Consider the following 6,067-nt stretch of genomic DNA (forward strand, 5'->3'; position numbering starts at 1 on the left):
AGAAAAATGTGTGGCATTGGACTATCCATCACAAGCGCTTTTATTGCCAGAACCATTTGTAAAGTTCCATTAATATCTGTTCTCTTTTTACATCACACATGTTGTTTTCTTTCTAACTGTGTGCACATTATTTTATTAGCGCCTGTATATTTTTATTTTCACTTGTAATTTATTATTCCAATTGGAAAATTTGAAATATGAAACATGCAATTCAAATTCTCAGCACAATGGTTCAACAAAGAATCCATAAATAAAATTGCCAGTACAATATGTTCAATAATTACAAGATTAGGCAGCAATTAACTATGATGAACCACAATATTTAAAGGTGGTAAAGATGAAACGACAAGTGTAAATCATTTTGACTGCCGACGGTGTTGAAGAAGCGGAATGCCCATAATGTGCCTTCCTGCATGCCATATGCACGAACCACTTTTTTCCAACCCCTTGTGACGATCGCCCGCCCATCCTTCACCGCCTTATGGAAGACTTCTAGAGCATTATCATGGTAGCATGAATTATATACTTTAACCTTAGTTGCCTCCACTCCGGTCATGTAGTTTGCAAGGTAATCATTAGTAAATAGCTTCGAAAACCACTGAAAAGAGAAAAATATCAGATACTAAGGTCTAATAGAGTAACTTGTTGTGGGCAAGGGGAAAAGGAAACACATTACTTACCATCCTAAAGTTCACTACTGTCTTGGACAAAGTGTAAATAAAGAGCTTAATTCCAATCACCTGTTTCTTTCACCTAACAATCTTTCTTAGCTTCCTCACTTGACGCTAGTTCATGAATATCTAATTGCCCCATACGCAAAAGGGATCGAAGCGTGGATCAGTACCGCTCATATATGTACCTACAAGTAACCAGTAAATGTTAGAAGCTAAACTGAGATTGCACAAATGATGTAAAATACAACTACCTATGTTCGTAAGTACAAGTTTTTTTTTGAGATTTCAATATGAACTACATACGGATGTATATAGAATTATAGATATAGTTTAGATTAGAATCTAGATTCAGTCATTTTGCTCCTTATGTAGTCTATATTGGAATCTCTAAAAATACTTATATTTAGGAATAGATGGTGTACAAGACATGGGATGCAGCTAACCTCGACGACAAACAACAGCATCGCCCATTGTAGCCCTGTATAAGTACATGGAAAGCCAATGTTAACTACAACAGGGTTAACATCCACCAAAAATAGCAAATGGTAATAAAACGACAACATATGTAGTGATATCTTCATTGCAAAAGAGTAGCACGCTAGCAAAGGGATGGATTAAAAAATGGATACAACTGTTAATTGCAATAGGCTTAACAACATCCAAATTCATGTTTTGTAAGTTTGTAGCCATTGAAATACAACTCTTTAAAAATGGATACAACTGTTAATTGCACCAGGCTTAATGGCCATTGAAACCGGTACTGATAAAAATGCAATTGGCAGAGTTAAACATCACAGGGCAGGTGTTGCCAGAGCAGATAATGGCCCAGCTGTCTATAAAAAGGTAGGGAAAATAGCTAAAACGTGTTAGGCGTGTTTACTACAACATGCTTAATACATCGATCGTACAAAACATAGCCATTAATTGCAACTGGTATTGGTAAGATTGAACTGGTGAGTACATACTTGGTAAGTCTTGAGAGGTGGTTGCTGGGGCACTTCATCTTGGCCAGAGCCCGCCCAAAGTCAGCGGCGACGGAGGCGAGCTGTTCCTCCGGGTCGAAGCGTGGATCAGTGCCACTGACATGTGTACCTACAGGCAACCAGTAAATGGTAGAAGTTAAACTCCAATTGCACAAATGATGTGAAATACTATAAGACATGGGATGCAGCTAACCTCGACGGCAAACAATAGCATCGGTCATTATGACCCTGCGTAACTACATGGACAAGCATGTTAAGTACAACAGGGTTAGAATCCACCAAAAATAGCAAATGGGCAGCATCTCTAGTATATCTTCATTGCGGAGAGTAGCATGGTAGCAAATGGACAGATTAAAAAATGGATACATCTATTAATTGCAACAGTCTTAACAACATCCTAAGTCATGTTTTGTAAGTTTGTAGCCATTGAAATACAACTGTTTAAAAATGGACTCAACTGTTAATTGCAAGAGGCTTAATAGACATTGAAACCGGTACTGATAAAAATGCAATTGGCATAGTTAAACATCACAAGGTAGGTGATGCCAGAGCATAAAATGCCCAGATGTCTATAAAAAGGTAGGGAAAGTAGCAAAAACGTGTTAGGCATGTTTACTAGAACATGCTTAATACATCGACCGTACAGAACATAGCCATTAATTGCAACTGGTATTGGTAAGATTGAACTGGTGAGTACATACTTGGTAAGTCCTGAGAGGTAGTTGTTGGGGCACTTCATCTTGGCCAGAGCCTGCCCAAAGTAAGCGATGGCGAAGGCGAGCTATTCCTCCGGGTCGAAGCATGGATCAATGGCACTGACATGTGTAGCTACCAGCAACCAGTAAATGGTAGAAGTTAAACTGCAATTGCACAAAAGATGTGAAATACTCTAAGACATGGGATGCAGCTAACCTCGACGGCAAACAATAACATTGGCCGTTATGTCCCTGCGTAGGTACATGGACATGCATGTTAAGTACAACATGGTTAGCATCCACTAAAAATAGCAAATGGGCAACATCTCTAGTGATATCCCGAGTCATGTATTGTAAGTTTGTTGCTGGTATTGGTGAAATTGAGCTGCACACGGTTATATTTGAACATGACATAGTATGCAATACTGAAATAAACAAGGCACGAACATGCTTAATACATCAACCATACAAATCATAGACGTTCCAAGTGGTATTGGTAAGATTTAGCTGGTGTAACAGCCTGGATTTTGGCCCTTCTCTTTTTCTTTTTGATTTATTGGTTTTTGCTCTGTTTTTCTTTTTGGAGTGGTTCTATGGCCTTGTCACTGGGGAAATCATCCTCATTTCCCCTCCGTAGTGGCTCATCATTCTCAAAACCTTGTCAAAATCATGTCACTCCACTGCTTGACCAAACCCTAATTCCTTTTTGTAGGAAATATTCCTTTTTCTATTAAAGGAATAATCCTATCTGCCCTAGGTTGTGAAGCAACCTATATTTCTATCCATCCAAAAATACCCAAATAAATCTTATAAATTTTTTGGGTCATATCTTCATCAAATATGGCAAAATATTTCATTGGCCATATTTCTCATCATGCTCAATAAATTCACTTCCTATTCTCTCCTAAATGGCACATTGTGAAGCAAGTGCTATTTATCTTTGCCCATTTGCCCCCAAACTTTTTGGGAATGATATATCATCCAAATAATTGTCCAATGCCAAAATTCAGCTTTATTTGCCTAGCCAAACTTCCTCAGTGATTTTTCAAAGTTCCTATCTGAGGGAAACATTTGTGAAGGAAGTGCTATCTAGGGTTATCCAAATGAGTTGAAATTGTGCACACTCCTTCATGTGCTCATATTATCTCACTCATCCAAATTGTAGCTCCATCCCTTGATCTATGTGAGCACCACATCAAATCTTTGATTCTGTCAATATTTTCAGGTTGTGAAGCAAGTATATTTTATATTACTTCATTTTGCCTGAAAATTTACCAGATCATTCTACTACCCAAATAACTTCTCTCCACCAAATTTGGGATCAATTCACCTAGCCAATATTTCTCTAGAATTTTTGCAAGTTTCTGGACAGAGGGAATAGCTATGAAGCAAGTACCATTTTCATAAAACCAATTGGTATGAAATTTTTATAGCACCTTTATCTAGCCAAATCACCAAGACTTGCCAAATTTTACCTCAAGTGGTTACTCTATGTGAGTGAACCATCATGATCTTGATTCTGGGCCCATAATGTGAGTTACAAAGCAACTATATTAGTTTGTGCTCCATTATGCCCCAAAACCTCCAGGATCATAGTGCTTCCATAGATAATCACCCCAGACAAACTATTTGGTGCCAGTAAAATCCCTGTTGCTCAGCAGTTCTCACCCAAATTTACTGTAGTAAACTTTAGAGGGTGATTACCTTTTAACCAGAGCAGTTTTAATCGATCTACCACCACGGTTGCAACCTCCCCTGGATGGACTATGCCCTAGACAACGTTTGCCAACCCTTGGCATCTTCTCCTAGCCAGTCTGCGCAGTGACCACCACTTTGGCGTGCAATGGCCACGTCCAGAATGACTTCTTGCTCGGGCCCATCCTCTGCTCGGCGTCTCAACGAGAACGAGCATGTCTAACAGATTTACCGTGTCGTCGCCGTCCTCCTAGACCTCTCCCCCTCTCAGTAAGACCCCTCATCGACGCTCACTGACGCTCGCCATCGAACGCCCACGAGAGCACAGTGGTGGTTTGGCTCTGTTCGTCAATGTCGTCATCCTCGCTACGCTCCATTGGCCTCCTCTACCCCGTAGAGCCTCCACTGTGCTTGCCTCGTTGCCTGCCTCCGAGCCCATGCGCGTGGGCACACGTCCGCGGAGCCGGCCACGCGTCCGCGGCGACGACAGTGCGTCACCCCTCTCTCCCGCCTATATAAGGCCAGCTCGACCCCGTGTTGCTTCACCACTGGCCTCCTGCACCTCCTCTAGTCCTGCCTAGCCATTTCCCCGAGCTCGAGGAGCTCTCGTTGCCCTCCCATGGCCGAAGCCTCGCCGCGATGCTCCGCTCAAATTTGTCCGACCCGAGCCACCCCTCCACTCCCTCACCTGGCCCACGTCTTCCCCGTGCTCCGGTGACCCTCCCCAGCCTCTTCGTTCTTCGTTGGAGTCAGTGTGGCCGTGACCCCAAGGATCGGCCGAGCCGCCCAAGCCCTCTACTCCGCGAGCCACCGATGCCCCGTCCCCTCTCCAACGCTGCTGCTGCTCCAGGCGGGAGCGGCACACTGCCCGCGTCCTCCGATGGCCTCCGCCTGGCCGAAGCCAGCCGGAGCAGGCCGGCCGTCGTCGGCAGTGCCCTCGCCTGCTCCCTCCTCTGTTTCCATCAGGGGCGGGGAGAGAAGGAAGAAGACGAGGCTAGGATGGCCGGAGATGCATCATGTACCTGACCTTCTCAACATCAGACCTTCATGGTCGGCCCTGTGACAATGGTTTTTTCAGCTTTCTTCTTAAAATGGAGCTATTTTTCCTTTTCATTCAAACTTTGAACTTCTGTTAAATTTTTTTACATAATCATCAACATCAATATCTCTAAATTACATGAGTAGAATCACTTGAACTTCTGTCCAAAACTTTTCTGGACTACAACCTAGACAATCAACAACAGTGCCACATTACTCAACTTCTTCTGTGATGAGGGAAAGTTTGAGGCTACTGTAGGGAGAGGAGGGTGGCCTCACCAAAGCAGTAGAGATAATTTGGAGTACCTCACCGGAGCATCGGTGAGCCACGGTGGCTTGCTCCCACTGGCCCTAGGTGGACGGCATCCTGTCGAGGAGGAGGGCCTCCAGCAGGGCTCCACGCAGAGGAGGGGACGAGATCCAGCAGCCCACCTTGGATGCAGCATTGGGACTGGTGGAGCGCCGAGCTGTCGGCCAGTGGAGGCGCTTTGGGTAGGCGGCGGCGTGTGGGGATCCTTTCGCGCAGCGGCGGCGTGTGGGATCCAGGGCCATGCGGTAGCGCACATGATTCCATGGCCCTGTGGCGGCGCGCCGGGATCTTGGACCGGTGACGGCATCTGGGGTTCCAGGCCCCGGTGGCGGCGCCGGGATGCGCGTAGGATTTTGGGCGCTGTTGCACCGATGAGAGGGTAAGGAGAAGGAAGAAGGGGAGCTTAGGCGCGCGGCAGCAGAGGTCCGGCAGTCGCCGGCGAAGGATGATGGGAGGTCGGGGGATCGGAGGTCGGTCGAGCTGGGGCGAGGTCGGCGGCGCGCCGGAAGGATGCGGCGTCGGTTGGGGCGGGGCGAGGTCGTCGGCGCGCCAGAAAGAGGCAGGTCGGTGGCGCTGGTTCCAGGAGGAGGGGGAGGCGGCGCCAAAAGGTTGCTCGACAGCGGGGTCTGGGAGGTCGCCGCGGCGGCAGGGCATCGGGGGGAAGGGGGGTCG

At 45.8% G+C, this 6,067-nt stretch overlaps 1 long non-coding RNA gene across 2 annotated transcripts; it reads right to left on the reverse strand.

The window, feature by feature from the left end:
* Positions 1-279: 279 nt before the first annotated feature.
* On the reverse strand, positions 280-1,895 carry LOC147984975 (uncharacterized). 2 transcript variants are annotated; one of them, XR_015615087.1, is made up of 4 exons: positions 1,640-1,895; positions 1,118-1,152; positions 681-859; positions 280-598 (listed from the first exon to the last, which is right to left on the reverse strand). It is a non-coding gene; the product is annotated as an uncharacterized LOC147984975 (long non-coding RNA). The 2 variants fall into 2 exon arrangements; XR_015615088.1 differs by lacking the exon at positions 280-598 and having other exon boundaries at positions 658-859.
* Positions 1,896-6,067: the final 4,172 nt, after the last annotated feature.

The sequence above is a fragment of the Triticum urartu genome, chromosome 2A (genome assembly GCF_056163025.1).
Source record: "Triticum urartu cultivar PI428250 chromosome 2A, HENAU_Tu73, whole genome shotgun sequence".
Lineage (NCBI taxonomy): Eukaryota > Viridiplantae > Streptophyta > Magnoliopsida > Poales > Poaceae > Triticum > Triticum urartu.